At 43.5% G+C, this 18,739-nt stretch overlaps 1 protein-coding gene across 1 annotated transcript in view; it reads left to right on the plus strand.

Moving 5' to 3' along the window:
- Window positions 1-781: 781 nt before the first annotated feature.
- ARHGAP12 (Rho GTPase activating protein 12) overlaps window positions 782-18,739 on the plus strand; it is a 115,394-nt gene continuing 97,436 nt past the window's right edge. Inside the window, exon 1 of the mRNA XM_052650878.1 lies at window positions 782-827. The gene's annotated coding sequence lies outside the window, so the exon portion shown is untranslated. The remainder of the gene's footprint in view (window positions 828-18,739) is intronic.

Here is an 18,739-nt window from a genome sequence, read left to right on the forward strand (position 1 = left end):
CACAGGCTCCCCAGGGAAACCTGTTATGCCTCCGACTTTTGGATTCCGTGCTGTCATCCTGCAAGCTGGGGTTGACTTTGGGCAATGACATCGTGGCCCCCACGGGGCTTGCACATGGCAGAAGCCGCCCTGGAGCCGCCCGCCCGCCCGCGGAGTGTGCGCGCTGTTTTCGCACTCTGCCGGGTGGTCCCGGCGAAGGTCCGGGACCGGGTTGTGGACCAGGGTCTCCAGAGTTCCCTTCCGTCAGGTGAGGTCGCGAGGGGACTTTCTCCGATTTCTGGGTCCGGAAAGGCTGACCCTCGCCCGGCTGCGCTCCTACCCGGACGAGAAAGGGGACAGGCGGGCCCACGCCCCCTTCTCCCCTGGGCCCCACTCCTGCCACCTCAGGACTCGGGCCGTTTTCCTTCCGCCCTTCCCTCGTTTTCCCCACCGGCCTCTCCTCAACTTTTCCCACTTGGCGTTTAAAAGCGCCACCGCCCCCCTCCCTCGGCGAGCAGCTCGCGCGCCCGGGCGATCCTCGACCCCGGCCCCTCCCCCCGCCTCTCCCCTCCTCCTCCCGGATCCACGCCGCCCGCTCCCCCGGCGCCCGCCCGGCGGTCACGTGCGCCGCGCCCCGCCCCGTCACGTGGCCCCCGCCCCGCCCCGCCCCCGCGCCGGCGCGCTCCGACGTGCCCTGGAACTCACCCGCCCCGGGAGAGCCGCCTGCGGGGACGCGCCGGCCGCGGCCGCCGCTGACTGAGCGCCCTTCAGGTTCGTCTGGGCGCCCCGCCGCCGCCGAGCCGGGCCAGGAGGGAGCCGCCCCGCCCCGCGAAGCCGCCGGGCCCTCGGTGAGGTTGGTGGGGAGAGGGAGCCCGGGCGGAGGGCAGGTCGGGGCGGCGCTGCACAAAGGCGCCCGGGGCCGGGGCTGCGGGGCCGGAGGAGGCGTGTGCGGGCGCGCGGCGACGCCGGGGTGCGCGAGGTGCGGCCGGGGGCGCGGCCGGCGGGGTCCGGGCGCCGGGCCGCTGCCGGCCGCTCGGCCGACGTGGGCGACGGGGTTTTAAATGGCTGGAAGTTGCGGCTCCTCTGCCCCCCGGGTTTCCTGACTTCCTGTGAGAGGGCAGTGCCCGCCGCCCCGCCCCCAGGAAGGAGGGTGGCGGGCTGTGCCTGTGTGTGTGTGTGTGTGTGTGTGTAAAAGGCTGGCGGTGCCGCCCTCCTTTCTGGCCTCCCGCCGGCGGCGAGCCCGCTCCTCAACTGCTGCAGGGGGTGCAACCCCCGCCCGCCCAGCAGCCCCAGGAGCCGACTTGGGGCTCCTCGAAGGCTCTTGATCCCCCAGACTGGGCATGGGGGCTTCTGCAGCTTCTAGAGGTGCCCCGCCCCTGCTCAGTGGGCATCTGCTTCTTTCTAGCCCTTCTGCGAGAATTCTCCTCCACCGTTTTTAATTTCAGAAAATCCTCTGCGCTCTTCTCGGGGGTGTGTGTGTGTGTATGTGTGTATTGTCTTCTAAGGATGACTGTCCTTGACGTGTGGCGTCTGAAGTTACCGCAGACCCTTTGACACGAAAAGGCCACAGGGTCATTCTCGAGGCGTGGTGATGTTTTCCTCCTGACGGCAGCCGCCGTTTTCCAGGCACTTGCGAAGGCGAGCATGTTCAAAGCGTGGCTGTATGAAAGTTCTGATGTGTCTCCAAGTGAAGTATTTGTTGTCGGGACAGGCTGTTAACATTCGTGTTGCTTTATGGTTAATGAAGACGTGGGAGGTAATTTAAAAAAAAAGATTTGTTTACGTTATTTTGAGCAGTGCTGGGTCTTCGTTTGCTGTGCGCAGGCGTTCTCGTTGCGGGAAGCAGGGGCAACCGTTCGTTGTGGTGAGTGGTCTTCTCATTGCTGTGGCTTCTCTTGTGTCCTCTGGGCTCTAGAGTGCGGGCTTCAGTAGTTGGGGCAGATAGTTGTGTCTCAAGGGCTTAGCTGCTCCGCGGCCTGTAGGATCTTCTGGGACCAGGGATCGAACCCGTGTCACCTGCATTGCAAGGCGGATTCTTATCCACCAGACCGCCAGAGAAACCCCGGTGGTAGACTTTTTTGAACATTTAGGCATGTGTTCCTAACGGGAGGTGAATACGGGGAAGAAGGAGGGAACTTTGAATGAAGAGTCCACCCGGATTCTGATTAAGATTCTGCCTCTCAGCTTCTGAAGGTGAGACCTTGGAAGACTCTGAATGTTACAGTGAAGGGTGGCTCAAAAACGTCCAGCTCCTGGCCGCGCCTCTTTCATACCCAGATGCTGGGAAACGGTGGCCTGGAGGTGAATCTATAGCCAGTGTTCCTTACCTGATCCGCAGGAGGGAGTCTGACAGGGCAGGATGTCTTTTGTGTTATCTTTTGGTCGAAGTAGATGGTCTGGCTGCTGGGGCCAGTGTTTCTCTCTTTCTCTCTGTTTTAAAAAATGCCTTGGAAATGTTTCTGAGCAGAGTTTGGCTTGAACCAGCCTCTAAAGACTTGACCCTGAGTGGGGCAACTGGAAGAACCTGAGGAGCTGGGCATGTCGGCGTGACCCCTGGTTTCAGGAAGCTCTGCTGGTCTGGAAAGGGACTCTTTTGGGGAAAAATGAGTTGAATGAAGCCTAATGTACCATATTGCATGTGCATGCCCCAGTATGGGGTGGTAGGCTTCTGTTCCTACTTTATGGAGGACAGAAGTTGGAGAAGATTGCTAACGCACTGATTCTTAATGTGATGCCATCTGTATAGAGGGGTTGTCCACATACAGTCAATGTTTTATGTATCTATAGTTTTTTCTTTTTCTTTTTTACATACTACACTAGTTGTTGTGAGGCACAAGTGGAAATATGTACATACTGCAGAAAAACAGTGTATTATTTGTAGTCAATCATTTGGCGGTTCTTTCATTAATAAAGTATCTGCTGAGTGCTTTTTTTTATTAGGTTGACAGAAAATGTGTTTTACGAATGTAAAGTACTTCAAATGATGCAGTTGACAATTCTGAGAATAAAAAGGGTAACAAACAGTATAAGTTAATTAAGACAGTGACTATGATGCTGTGTAAAATTACTAAATGGTAGCTTCCTTGATGGCACCCCATTCTAGCACTCTTGCCTGGAAAATCCCATGGATGGAGGAGCCTGGTAGGCTGCAGTCCAGGGGTTGCTAAGAGTCGGACAGGACTCAGCGACTTCACTTTCACTTTTCACTTTCCTGCATTGGAGAAGGAAATGGCAACCCACTGCAGTGTTCTTGCCTAGAGAATCCCAGGGACGGGGGAGCCTGGTGGGCTGCCGTCTATGGGGTCGCACAGAGTCGGACACGACTGAAGCGACTTAGCAGCAGCAGCTTTTTTGATGGCTCAGCTGGTAAAGAGTCCGTCTGCAATGTGGGAGACCTGGGTTTGATCCCTGGGTTGGGAAGATCCCCTGGAGAAGGGAACGGCTACCCACTCCAGTATTCTGGCCTGGAGAATTCCATGGACTGTATAGTCCAAAGGGTTGCAAAGAGTCAGACATGACTGATCGACTTTCACACTCACACACTCATTTTTGCTTATATGAGAAAACTGGTGCTAGGAAAAAGCAGTTTAAGGTAAATCTGCCTAAAGTGGGCATTACAGTTTTATAGTAGTGAGAAAGAAGAGTGAAATTAAACTTTTATCTTATATAGAATAGTTTTAGTTGTACTTGCAAATATGCATTGTTTTGTTGAATGAATCAAAAGTGAAAAGGCAGGATGGTACCACACAGCATCATTGTGCTTCAAAATCATGCTCTTTTGAGGAACCAGTTGGGCCGCTACCTTTGTGGTTTCTTAATTGCTAACTGTTCTAATTGTGCCACATCCTCATTTTTGGATGGCTTTGCAGTGATTCAGCCATTTCCCTGTTTTATTGACTTAATATTTTGCAGTTTCAGTGTACAGTTGACCAGTTTTTTAATTGAACTGAACTATCAGATCGTGACCTCTCTAAGCACCCCTTGCCTTGATAGTCTAGGGCTTCTCAAATTTTAATGTACATGGAAATCACCTGAACTTCTTAAACCCCGTGTAATACCAGTGCTGCCAGGACCTCGGACTACTGCTGTCGTGTGGAAATGTGATGCCAGTCACCTTTGTAATTCTCAAACTTTTAGTGCTCACATGATAACTAAGAAAGAGTCAAAGAAGCCATGAGGTAAATCTTATTATCATTTTGTCTGTATGACAGCTTCTGACTCCCATGTGTGTTTTACACTTATAGCACGCCTCAGTTTAGGTTAGCCACAAGTTACATGCTCAGTAGGCGCATTTCTTAGCAGTGGCTGCTGTGTTGAACAGCAGTGGTTCTGGAGTCTGTAATCTAAATCACTGCTGTTCTAAGTGAGCTTTCAGATTGGCTGCATCAGCAACCCTTGGGGACTTGTTAGAAATGCACATTTTTGGGCCCCACCTCAAACCTACTCTCATTGGAATATCTGGGATTTCATTAATCTACAGCATATGACTACAGAATGCGTATGTGGTGTTTTGGATATGATCGTAGAACAGGAAAAGTTCATTAGGGGAAAATTAGGGAATATGGTCATTATTGTCAGTATTGGTTCATGGAGTGTGATGAATATACTGTACTAACGTAAGATGTTTGTAAGATGTCGGGAACAGTGTACAGTAAATCTGTGAATCTAAAACTCGTCTAAAAGAACGTGTTTTTATTTTTATTTTTTTGCCACACTGTATGATGGCATGTGGGATCTTAGTTCCCAGACCTGGTGTTGAACCAGTGTCCTCTTCAATGGATGCTCAGAGTCTTAACCACTGGACCATCAGGAAAGTCCCAAGAATGTTTTTTTAAAGCGGCTCTCCAGGTGATGCTGTCTTTCACTAAAAGTGAGACGCAGTGATCTGGATCACTAATATGACCTGCACTACTACAGCTTGGGTGGGCAGGATGGAGGCTACTCTTAGGTCTCCTAGGGTAATAATAGTATTTTTGTATTAAGAACTAAAACTTACAAAGTACTTAACATGTGCTAGGGATTATACCAGGTGCTTTACGCATATTTACTTGTTTAACTCCCAACATGTGATATATACTATTAATCAGCTCCCTTTCACGAATGGAAAAAATACTGAGGCTCAGAGAGGTTGGTTGCCTTGTCTGAGGTTACATAGCTAGCAAGAGGCAGAAACAGGGACATTTGACAAGGGGCTCATTTTAAAAGCAATCAGTTCAGTTGTGAGTGTTCTCTTTGAGTAAGTGCTAATTAATGTGAATGTTTTGTGTCATGCATCCCAGTTTACAAAGTACGTTTTTTCTTTCCATTTTCATAAGGATCTTTTGAGGTGTGTATTTCTTTTCTTTTTTTTTTTTTTGAGGTGTGTATTTCTTTTGTTTTTTAGATAGTTCAGGTGCTTAGGGCCTGTGAGCTGCTAAATCAAGCCCTGATTTAAATTTCAGTCCTTCATCCCTGAGTCCTGTGCTCCTTCACCACTGGAGAATTCAAACTATTAATACATTTTGAAGTTAGAGCAGTATCTTTAAAAGTTAAGCTGAAAATTGCCTGTATGTTGCTGTATATTACTGGTTTGTTTTAGAAAATAGTTTTATTGCGTTACAATATACATACACTAAAATAAAAGTCAACAATAAAATGGTGTGAGCAGCGACATTGCTTAGCATTGTTCTAAGCAAAACAAGCCAGACATTGAAGGTTATATACTCTATATAGTTGGTGCTTTTCTGTCTCCGTTTGGTTTCCTTGAGGAAGCTGTGATTAATGCGATGCTTTTTTATCATGCTTTATAGTTTACTAAGTACTTTTTCATGTTTTCTCTACTCATTCTCACAGGGATCTTCTGAAGTTTGTGTTTCCTGTTTTACAGAGGGTTGTACCACAGTTGGTTTAGGCATTCACCAGTTGATAGGCCTCTGGGTCATTTCCAGTTTCTGGCTGTTATGAATAAAGCTGTTATGGATGTTCATGTAAGGCCTTTGGAAGGACTTTACGCTTTCATTTTTCTTGGATAAATACCTAGAAGAGGAATTGCTAGATCATAAATGTATGTTTAAGAAATTGCCAAAGTGCTTTCCGTAGTAGCGCTACTGCTCTGCATTACCACCAGCAGTGAAGGAAAGTTCCCAGTTGCTGGTATCCTTGCCCTGCAAAATATCCTTAATATGTATCTAAAGCCATTCTGGTAGGGGTGTAGTGATACCTGGTGTGTTTTTTTTTTTCCCTAATATTTATTTGTTTTTGGCTGCCTTAGGGTTAGTTGTGGCAGGCATGGTTTTCCTTGCGTTGCGCGGGCGCCACAGCCCTGGTCTCAGCAGTTGCCGTGCGCTGGTTCTCCAGTTGAGGCTCTCGGGCTTAGTTGTCTGGTGGCGTGTGGTATCTTAGTTTCTCCACCAGGGATTGAACCCAAGTCCCCTGCATTGGAAAGCAGATTCTTAACTACTTGACCTCCAGGGAAGTCCCTGATATCTGGCGGTTTTAATTTGCCTTATTAGAGTTTTGTTTAACAGCTTTATTGAGATGTAATTGCTGTAAAATAAACTGGACATATTTAGAGTGTGCATTTTGATGAGTTTTGACATAGGAGTAGGCCTGTAGAATCATCACCATTTTCAGGATAGCAAACATACCTATCTTTCACCTCCTAATTTCCTAAAGCCCAAAGGTAATTCATTGCTCTTGTTCCCTGGTAACTATTTCTGTGTATATCTGATCTGCTTTCTGTCACTATTTATTACTTTGCATTTTCTAGACTTATGCAGATATAGAGTATGTGCTCTTTCTTGTCTGGATTATATTCACTCAACCAAATTATCTTGAGATTCATCCAGTTTGTTGTGTATATCAGTAGTTTGTTCCTTTTTATTATTGATTGATATCCCATCGTGTGGATATTACACAATTACTTTATGTGGTCACCTGTTGGTGGTCATTGGGTTGCTTCCAATTAGGCGCTGTTACAAATAAAGCCACTGTATACATTCATGGACAGGTCTTTATATGGACATGTGTTTTCATCTTTGGTAAATACCATGGAGTAGAATCCCTGGGTCATATGGTTGATGTATATTTCAAGGTTTTAAGAATCTGCCCAACTTTTCCCAAAGTAGTTGTACTGTTCTACATCCCCACCAGCAGTATGTCAGAATTCTGGTTGCTCCACATTCTCAGAAATACTGGTATGGTCAGCCTTTTAATTTTAGTCATTCCAGTAGGTGTGTGATGTTATTTGTGTTTTTAATTTACATTTTCCTAAGGACTAAAGATTTTGGGCATCTTTTCATGAACTTCTTTACCATCTATAAATCCTCCTCCTTGGATATGAATACTTGTCCATTCCTATCTTTTGCCCCCTTTTTATTGGGTATTTGTCTTCTTATTGACTTCTGCAGTTTTTGTGTATTCTATAAGTATGAGTTCTTTGTTGGAGATAAGTTTGTGTCTGAGATATTTGTGACTCTGTTCATAAGGGATATTGGTCTGTAGTTTTTCTTTTATAACTTCTTTTTCTGGTTTTGGCATGAAGATACACTGACTTCATAGTGAGTTGGGATGGGTTTTCCCTCTGTTTCAATTTTCTGTAAGAAGTTTGTTTTCAGCTGGTATTATTTTCCTTACACTTTGGTAAAATTCACCAGTGGAGCCATCTTGGCCAGGAGTTTTCTTTGTGGGAAGATTTTTATAGACAGATTTAACTTATTTAATAAACATAGAATGATTTAGGTTATCTGTTTCTTAAGCAAGCTTTAGTAATTTGCCAAAGAAATGTATCTGGTTCATTTAAATTGATGAATTTATCGGCTTAAAGCTGTTCATAATGTTCTCTTATTTTCCTTTCAATGTCTTTAAGATCTAGAGTTACATCCCTTGTTTCATTCTTAATGCTGGTTGTTTGTGTTTTTTGTCTTTAGTCCTTGATCAGTTTGGCTAGAGGATTGTCAGTATTACTGATCTTTTTGAAGAACCAGCTTCTGGTTTTCATTGGTTTTCTGTAACATTTTTCTGTTTTCTCATTTACTGATTTCTGCTCTGATTTTTATCATGTCCTTTCTTCTGCTTACTTTGGGTTTAATTTGCTCTTCTTTAGTTTCTTAGAGTGCAGTCTTACATCACTGATTTGAGACCTTTTTCTTTTCTGATTGTTGGCATTTGGTATATAAATTTTCTCTGAGCACTGCTATAGCTGCATCCCACAAACTCTGAGATGTCACCTTTTCATTTTCATCCAATTCATATCTCTTATTTGATTTCTTATTCAACCTATGGTTTATTTAGAAGTATGTTGTGGAGTTGTCAGAGTACATTATGTTATTCCGGTCCTTACAGATTTATTAAGATTTGTTTCATGGACTAGAATATAGTCAACAGAAAATGTATGTTTATAAGAAACTACTGAACTAGCTGTACCATTTAGCATTCCCACTAGTACTGAGTGTGTGTCCAGTTGTTGGTATCTTTGTCAGCCCTTGATATTGTCTTTGTTTTTAAAAACTAACTTTATTCTAATTGGTGGGTAGTAATACCTTGTTTTGGTTTTAGTTTGCCTAATTGGTTTTCTAATGTTTTGTATAACAATTTAAATTTGAATGAGAAGAGTCATGTTTTTTATTTTTCTTTCCAGTAGAGGACAGGAACCGGTAAGACAGCAGTCCCTAAATTTTTGGGCACCAGGGGTTGGTTTCGTGGAAGACAGCTTTTCCACAGACCCGAGCAGGGTGGTGGGGGCGGTGGGGTTGGGGCGGCAACGAGAGAGATGGGGAGCAGCTGGGCTCCTAACAGGCTGCGCCCCGGCTCCCGTCTGCAGCCTGGGTGGGCATTGGCAGTAGCAGCAGTTCATCACTGTCTGTGTGCTACAGAAGTGCTGCTTGTCAGTCTTCCAAAAGGCTGAATGTTTATTTGCCTTTCAGTATTTACTTTTTAAGAGGATCTGTGAAAGCTGTGTGAGGATTGAAGTGATTTTTATAGTTTTGGGGTAGACTTGTATAAACTGATTTGAATTACATTCTCCATTTTACATTCCCACCAGCAGTGCACATGAACTCCAGTTTCTCCACCTCCTCACCAACACTTGTTATTTCTGTTGTTGTTTTTACAGTAGACACTCTCATGGATGTGGCGTGGTGTCTCATTGTGGTTTTGATTTGCATTTGATTTGCTTATTGGCCATGTGTGTATCTTCCTTGGAAAAATGTCTATTCAGGTCCTTTGCCTATCTGACTCTGCTCATTGCAATTTATTTTGAAGTAGATTGGCATAATTTAAGCTTTATAATGAGTACTTTTTTCTTTTTTTTTAAGTAGGTTATTGATGTCTGACTAGACCTTTGCAATGACCCCACCATAATAATCACTACATTTGTGTTTTTGTTTTGTGAGCTATATGTTTTTGTTTTTTAAGCATGGAATTAGGTTGAATGTAAATAGTCATTTCAGAGATTAGGAGGGTAATGTGTATAGTTGCAGAGGAATATCTGAGTTGGTCAGGGCAGGGTGGCAGCTAATGCTTGGGTAACCAGTGGAGCCCTGAAGTGAATGGAGGCTTTCTTCTAAAGTGAATTATTAGAGGAGTAGAGGTCTTATAAAACTTAGTAAAGACCAAGTTTATGATTTTCTCTTTAATATGTAACAATGATTAGTGATGTGAACTGAGACCCTGGGCAATGGGTGCTTCCCCAGAGGGAAATCAAGGTGTTACAACAAGCACAGTGGGTGGGATGCCACAGAGGCAAGATGAAAATTGTGTGAAGTGTAAAAATGATAATTTCTTTTTTTTTTTTTTTTAAGCTGGTTAGTTAATTTGGCTACGTGGTGAATCTCAGTTCCCTGACCAGGGATTGAGCCCCGGGCCATGGCAGTGAAATCCTGGGATTGTAACCACTAGGCCACTGGGGATCTCCCTTAGCTGATTATTTTAGGAAGTTCTTAGTGAAAAATTAAATTGTGGGACTCAGGTGTTCAGGATCTAGGAGGAAGAATCCATAGACTGGAGTGCATGTAGAAGAGAGTGAGGGCTGAAAAATGTGGAAGCCGAATGTTGATCACAGTTGAGTTCAGTCACTCAGTCATGTCCGACTCTGCCACCCCATGAACTGCAGCACTCCAGGCCTCCCTGTCCATCACCAACTCCTGGAGATAACCCAAACTCATGTCCATTGAGTTGGTGATGCCATCCAACCATCTCATCCTCTGTCGTCCCCTTCTCCTCCTGCCCTCAATCTTTCCCAGCATCAGGGTCTTTTCAAAAGAGTCAGCTCTTCACATCAGGTGGCCAAAATATTGGAGTTTCAGCTTCAACATCAGTCCTTCCAAAGAACACCCAGGACTGATCTCCTTTAAAATGGACTGGTTGAATCTCCTTGCAGTCCACGGAACTCTCAAGAGTCTTCTCCAACACCACAGCTCAAAAGCATCAATTCTTCCGTGCTCAGCTTTCTTTGTAGTCCAACTCTCACATCCATACATGACCACTGGAAAAACTGTAGCCTTGACTAGATGGACCTTTGTTGGTAAAGTAATACCTCTGCTTTTTAATATGCTGTCTAGGCTGGTCATAGAGGAGTGGTTTTAAAGGTTCATGGGAAGCTACTATTGTATAGTTAGCGTTTGGTGACATAGACTATGAAGAAAGAGGAAGTTTAACCTGTTGCATCAAGCAAATATTCTTTTTGTTTCTTAGTCTTTTTAATAACTGAGTTTTTTACCTTTAGACTATCCTTTGTGGTAGCCTATGTCATCCCATTAAAATTCTTTGTGTGTGAGTGAATCCGAAATGATTAAAAGCCAGTTTAATGGTTTTTAATATGAAAGGGCTTGAACAGGACTGTTTAGTACAGTACTGAATTTACGAATATTTTGGGAAGACAGTAGGCTCCTTATTTTCTGCTCTGTCATTTGGGTCAGTATTTATATTTCCATGTATAAGATGAGGTCACTTTAGAATGGACCCAGAGCTGTAACAACCACTGATAATGGAGAACTCCTAGTACTTCTTAAATGTAATTTGTGTTTTGATGAGAAAAGCATTGTATGAAAGTAAACAACAGATGGAATGCAAGTTTATTTAAAGTGGGACAGCATAATGTAAGATATGTTCATAGGAATGTCAGGTACGCATGATACCACTTTTAGTTGAGTTACAGTTTAATAAAGATGGTTCTCTAATGATAGGAAGCATTGAAATCAAGCACATAAAAGCCAGGTTGGGAGAATGTGTCACTGCAGGCTCCAAGCTCATCTTGTATATTTCCAGCCCCAGCCCTTGAATCAGTTATTTCTCCAAAAAACCTTGGTCCTTTTATTTGAAGAATGGTATTAGAGACCAAATCTGAGTGCTGTGTGTGCCTGTTGCTGCTTAGGTGTCGTTTCTACTGACAGCAGGATTTATGTGTGGTGTACGAAGCATATAGACATATATCTCCCTTGTGTGTCTATAAATTCATATTCCAACATTGGGAAACTTGGCTCCCACCTTCTACATTCTATAATAATTATATTCAATTCCAGTGTATGTATGCGCATAGCAGTATCACAATTCTTAATTCATACTCTCACAGGAAATGCTGTTTATGTGTTAGTTATATGCATTTCCTTTGTGTTCTTATAAACTTGACTTATTTCCACAGTAAGTGATGTTAGCCTCTGCCTCCATTCCTGCTCTGTTCGGTGAGGTGAGGTCATTCCGTACATGTGTAATACCGTTCGACCATCGAGTCACATCTGCTTCCCTGCTGGGATCCCCTTGACCTCCTAAATGATTGTTTAGAATTTGAAAACATTGGAGTACATGCTTGTGTTGTAAAGATGAATGGGTTTTGACAAGTGCGTAACGTATTGTGTACACCATTACAACATCATACAAAATAGTTTATTGACCTGAAAGATCTGCAATGCTTCACCTGTGGAAGCCCCCCTCCCTGCCTCCCACCCCTAGCAATCACCGTCTCTGTGGTTTTGACTTTTCCAGACTGCCACACGATAGAATCATTCTATATGTTGCCTCTTCTGTCTATTTTTTTTCACTTAGCAAAATAAATCTAAGACTCACTTCTGTCTTCATAGCTCAAAGCTATTTCTTTTTATTACTGAATAGTAATGAAAGGTCCATCTAGTCAAGGCTATGGTTTTTCCAGTGGTCATGTATGGATGTGAAAGTTGGACTATAAAGAAAGCTGAGCGCCGAAGAATTGATGCTTTTGAACTGTGGTGTCGGAGAAGACACTTGAGAGTCCCTTGGCCTGCAAGGAGATCCAACCAGTCCATTCTAAAGGAGATCAGTCCTGGGTGTTCATTGGAAGGACTGATGTTGAAGCTGAAACTCCAGTATTTTGGCCACCTGATGTGAAGAACTGACTCTTTTGAAAAGACCCTGATGCTGGGAAAGATTGAGGGCAGGAGGAGAAGGGGACGACAGAGGAGGAGATGGTTGGATGGCATCACCGACTCAATGGACATGAGTTTGGTGATGGACAGGGAGGCCTGGTGTGCCATGGTTCATGGGGTCGCAAAGAGTCAGACACGACTGAGCGACTGAACTGACTGACTGAATAGTATTGTTTGTCTGGCTGCCTCAGTTTATCCTTTCACCTTTTGAAAGACATCTTGATTGCTTCCAGTTTGGGGCAGCTGCTCTGAACATTTGCATGCAGGACTTTTTGTAGAAATAAGATTTAAAATCATGAACCTTGTTGCTAGATTGTGTGGTAAGACGACATTCACTTGTGTAGAAACTGTTAAATGACTTCCAAACTGGCTCCACCATTTTGCATCCCCACTAGCAGTGAGTGAAAGCTCCCGTTGCTCTGCGTCCTTATCAGCATTTGGTGGTGTCAGGTTTTTGGATTTTAGCCACTCTAATAGTGGTACAGTGATATCTCATTGTTTCAGTTTGCTATTCCCGAATGACACAAAGTTGGGTATTTTTTCATGTGCTTATGTTCTTTCAGCATGTGTCTTTTCAGATTGTTTTCCATTTAAAAAGTTGGTTCTTTTGTTGAGTTTTGAGAGTTTTGTGTATGTTCTGGATAAAAGCCCTTCATCAGACATCTGTTTTATTTTCTCCCTGTCTCTGGTTCATGTTTTCATTTTCTGTACCTTTCACAGAGCAGAAATTTGTAATTTTAAGAAGGTCCTCTTTAATTTTCTCTTTCATGAATTATGCATTTGGAGGTACATTTAAAAATTCATCATCAAACCCAAGGTCATATTACTTCCTTTAAAAATTGGAATATTTCTGGGACTTCCCTCCTCTTCCAGTGGTTAAGAATCTGCCTTGCAATGCAGGGATCAGGGGCTCAATTCCTGGTTGGGAAGCTGAGATCCCCCTTACCACAGAGCAGCTAAACCTGAGCTCTGCAACTTAGGGAGTCCATGCCCAGCAGTGGCAAGGTCCTTCATGATGCATCAAAGATCTGTGCTGCAAGTAAGACCCAAGTCAGCCAAATAAATAAATATTTGAAGAATAAATTGGAATATTTTCCCACTCTTGTAACAATCCAAGAAAAATTCTTAGGTCCCCCTCATTTCTGACTAAGGAAGACTTCCTGGCATAGATCTTTCTGAAATACTACATGCAAGTATCACTTTTATTAAAAGCTTGCTCTCTGAAATACTTCTTTTGTTGTTTCCTCATTTTTGTTTTGTAGTTAAATCTGGTTTTGAATTTCCTTTATCAGTTTATGCTTGACTGTGTTTTCTACTGCTTTCCAGTTAACTGATTATTTCCTGTATCCTTCCTATTTTTACTGTTTCTTTATGACCAGAATAGTTTATGACAGCAATTAGTATATTTTGCTTGTCTTCTTTAGGCCTAAAGAAATACCTTATATCCTCTATATTTTTATTCTTAGAAAACAGGGATCATGCATTCAGAAGAAACCTTAGGGTCCCTGTCATGGCCTATGGTTTCTTGTTAAGTGAATGATCTAGAGAACTATTTGGTGAAATACTTTCTTATTCTGGAACTTATGCTGGAGTTGTTTTTAACTTTTTTGTTGTGCTCATTAAGGTTTATTTGATTTCTTTAGTAGAGGCCTATTCAGGGAGTGTTAAACAAGTACTTGTAAAGCTGCTGGAGGACTTCATGTCAAGAATTGGTGCTTAAATTGTGGTATTTTTAAGTGGATTGATAGATATGTGACGCTGTATTAGCATTTTGTTGTCCATGGTATTAAAATTGTTAAATATGTAGTACATATATGTATCAAACTTAAATTTGGATATTTGGTCTTAAATTTGGTCATCAATTATGGATGCATTTATCGCAGTCCTCTTGAGACTTTGTTTACTTGTTTACTTCCTGTTGTACCAGGTAATGATCTCATTCTGTGAGATGCAGTTGATTAAAGCAGATGTCCTGGGGGAGGAAGATAGCATTTGCTGAGCTGTGTAATTTGTGCTTGGAAAGAAATGAGAAAAATTGTAGACAGAAAGGAGGAGGCCATTAAGAGTTTAAGATAGCATGGTAGAAACGTATCTGATTTGGTGGGGAGAGAAGTAAAAGCTCTAAACGGTTGTGTGTGTGTTCTTATTGAAATACCAGAACCCATGGGTAAGAAGTGCTTCATGCTGCAAAGAAAGGCAGTGGTTGTTACTGGACAGTAGACGTGCAGAGCTCTATCCTAGTGGTTGGCTTCTTAGTAGCCGTGTGTGTGTGTGTGTGTGTGTGTGTGTGTGTGTGTGTGTGTGTGTGAGATGAAAAAGGGTGGAGGAGTGTGGTAATGGGTGTTGAGCATATTTCAGTAAGTGGAGTGTTGTGTTCAGAGGGTGGTGGTGTTGAATGAGTAAGGATGCTAACCAAAATATTTGAGAGGTTAAGATAGCAGGATACACAGTAGTGTGTAATAGGGCTTCCCTGGTGGCTCAGTGGAAAAGAATCTGCCTGCGGTGCAGGAGAGGAGTTCAATCCCTGGGTCGGGAAGATACCCTGGAGGAGGAAATGGCAGCTCACTCCAGTATTCTTGCCTGGCAGACCCATGGACAGAGGAGCTTGGCGGCCTGCAGTCCGTGGGTTGCAAAGAGTTGGACCCAACTTAGGGACTAAACAACAGCAACAAATAACCTAAAGGGAAAAGAATTTGGAAAAGGGTGTGTGTGTGTGTGTGTACACTAAACAACAGCAACAAATAACCTAAAGGGAAAAGAATTTGGAAAAGAGTGTGTGTGTGTGTGTGTACACTAAACAGCAACAAATAACCTAAAGGGAAAAGAATTTGGAAAAGAATGTGTGTGTGTGTGTGCGTGTGTAACTGAATCTCAGTGCTGTACACCTGAAACTTGCACTATATTGTAAATCAGCTATGATTCAATAAAAAATAAAAAAGAAGAATCCACAGTTTGGGGAATAGGGGAAGAAGCAAACCAAAATTAAAACCATAAACATTTGTTTTAATACAGCTTACGTTTTTAAATGAAAATAGGAGCAACAGTTATCCGCGTAATTGCAGATCAGTCTCCCTTAGGTCTCAGTTTTTAGAATGTGTGTGTGCTGCGTGCTGCCATACTCTTGTTTAGTGGCAGAGTTGTGTCTTACTCTGTGACCCCATAAACTGCGGCCTGCTAGGTCCCTCTGTCCGTGGGATTTCCCAGGCAAGAATACTGGAGTGGGTTGCCATTTCCTGTTCCAGGGGAAGTATTTTAGAGCCATCCCATAATTTTATTTGTACATATAGTTTTTAATAGGGCTTTTCTCTTCATATTTGTTATGTCCAACTTTTCCTAGACCTTGGATTGTAATATATAATTCCTGCGATGTGACTTTCTAAAAGTTTATTATTTTAATCGTCTCAGGGGCTTCCCACTTCACCCCTTACCCCCATTCCCTTGTAGCTCAGTTGGTAAAAAAAAATCTGCCTGCAGTGCAGGAGACCCGGGTTCAATCCCTGGGTTGGGAAGATCCCCTGGAGGAGGAGATGACAACCCACTCCAGTATCCTTGCCTGGAAAATCTCATGGACAGAGGAGCCTGGTGGACTGCAGTCCATGGGGTCGCAGAGAGTCAGGCATGACTGAGCAACTAACGCTTACTTACTTACTGTCTCAGTTCCTGTTATTCCCCTCCTCTCGAGTGCGCCTCCCACCCTGTGCCCCCTCTGGCTCCTGTCACCTGCCTTGTATCTAACTACCTGTTCTGTCTGCAGTCTTTGAACTGCTTCTCCATCTTTCTCCGCCCTGCAGTTCTCATTTCCTTTACAGTAATGAAAACTTGAGTCTGGGCGTCTCTTGCTGAGTGTAGTGAAACTGCCTTATCATTCTCCCTGCCTCCTCCTCCTCCTTATCTGTGTGCAGCCAGTGGGGCAGGTGTGGTGGCCGGGACGCCTCTCACCGCCCCTCGCCCCTCCCCTTGCAGTTTACTCCTTATTCTTGTTACTTTCTTTGCTCCTTTCCTGCGGATCAGTGTCTGACCACCTCTGGTTCACCTGGGCGCCCCTAGCCTTCTGTATATTCCCTTATTTGTTCAGTATCTTCAAAGGTGTTTCTTAAGTTGTTACTTCCTGGAAAGTAACAAATTGCCTGAGGATAAGTATTTCAGTGTGGAATTTTGAAAAGCTGTAGTGAAAAACTTTTCTGTAGGTAAAAGGATTAACGCTCCTAGTGACTAATGTTCTGGTAATGCATGAAAGTAAAGGCTGAATGATTGGAAGCTTAGAATTTCTATTTACCCTGTCAGGAAGGACTGGGTGGATTTGGCAAGGTAGTTTCTGGCGGGGTAGATTCTGGATGTGGTGAAGTTTTAGGTGCCTGTTGGAACACCCCAGTGGATCTGGCAGTTGTATCCTAGTTGTCTTTAATCTAGAAGACTCCCTCATTTCATGAAACTGATTGTTTAAAGCATTCAGGTGTGTTTCTCATAGAATGTCTCACATCCTGGATTTATTCAGTTTTCATAAAAGTTGTTTCTCATATTATTAAAAATTTTAAAAAGTCATTTCTGTCAGGATAACAAAGGTGGTAATGAAGTTGAAGCAAAGTGGAAATAAAGTAGGAGGGGCGGTGGTGAAGTATACTTTGTGTTTTTATGTATTTCGAGGGTGTTGCTGAACACAGCCCTGATGTGCAAAATTGTTGGTGTTCCTTATAGCTGTTGTAAAAAAAGTCATGCACTGCTAGTAACATTGCCTTCCTTAGTCTTCTTGCAGCAATCCTGGTTAAAGTTAATGAGATTTATTTTTTTTAATAGGTTTAAATGTAATCCTGGATGTTTAGTTCTTCTAAGGTTCGTTTCTTATTTTTACTATTTTTTGAAACAACATTACTATATTAAATTCATTATCCAACTAGTTTGTTTCTACAGAGTAAATTTGAGTTGCAGAAACTGTGTGACTAGTTATCACCTGGGCTTTGTCTGTTTTGGAGGATGTCGTCCTCAGGGTGTGGTGGTTGTGGCACATATAGCGTCAGTAATGCTGTGCCCAGTACTTGGGTGCTGAGGAAAATTGGTAGGCTGTTGTGGGACCTTGTGTAAACATCTCTGGTATAGTCAAGAGTTACTCAGGTTTGCCTGAGAATTCTCGAGTATTGGGCTGAGTGTGTTTTCCTGGGGCTGCTGTATCAAAGTGCTGCAAACCGCGGACTTAAAACTGCAGAAACTTGGGTCATTTCCTGGGGGTCCACTGGTGAGGGGTCTGCGCTCCCACTGCAGGGCGTGCGGGCTCAGTCCCTGGTGGAGGAACTGAGATCCTGCATGCTGGGTGGCGCGGTCAAAAACACCACCAAAAAACTGGAAACGTGTTCACTTGTTGTGGAGCCACAGGACTGAGTACTCCAGGGAGGACCCTTCCTCGCCTGTCCAGCCTCTGGTGCCCGCTGGCGGGCCTTGGTGTTCCTTAACTTGTAGCTGCTTCACCCCCAAGTTCTGCCTCTGTCTACATGCGGTCATCTTCCCTTGTGTGTCTCCTCTCCTTGTCTCCTGTCTTCCCTCCTTAGAAATGCATTGGATCTTAGGAAAAAAGAGAAAGTGAAGTTGCTCAGTTGTGTCCAACTCTTTGTGACCCCTTGGACCGTAGCCTACTAGGCTCCCCTGTCCATGGAATTTTCCAGGCAAGAGTACTTGAGCAGGTTGCCATTTCCTTCTCCAGGGGATCTTCCCCACCCAGGGATCGAACCCTGGTCTCCTTCATTGCAGTCAGCCTCTTTACCATCTGAGCCACCAGGGAAGCCCATTGGATTTTGGGCCCACCCTAATCAGCGCAACTCGCCTGAGATTGACTGCATCTGCCAAGACCCTGTGTCCAAGTACAGTCGCATTCACAGGTCCTGTGTTAGGACTTAAGACATACCTCCTGGGGGAACCGCCTTCATCTCACAGTGGTTGGGGCCTGACTTGAATTGAGCAAAATCAATCTCCTGTGATCATTTTGAAGTTTAAATGCTGTATTTTACGAGGTACTAAAATATTTGGAATTGGTATAGAAATAAAAGTGAATCCTAGATTTCTTAAGCCAGTTTAGGACTGTTTCTAGTAGATTTTGAGTGGTGTGTATATAATTTATTTTTGACATTTACCACGAAAAAGATTGGATATTTGTTGGAGTTTGTGGAATTCAGCTTACTGAGGATTGTGGTCCTCCTGGGGTGGTTGTAAGAGGAAACACAAGTAAATTGGCAGTTTATTTTCTCTGTTTGTGTGTGTATTTTGCCTAAAAATAACTATTGTTTTTTTCCCATTAATACTAGGAAATTAAACTTACATATTTGGATCACTTTTTTTTAAATGCTCACTCATGCCCTTGATCATTTTAGAAAATAGAGAATTTTCTAAAATTCATTGAA

Source organism: Budorcas taxicolor, chromosome 13, assembly GCF_023091745.1.
Source record: "Budorcas taxicolor isolate Tak-1 chromosome 13, Takin1.1, whole genome shotgun sequence".
Lineage (NCBI taxonomy): Eukaryota > Metazoa > Chordata > Mammalia > Artiodactyla > Bovidae > Budorcas > Budorcas taxicolor.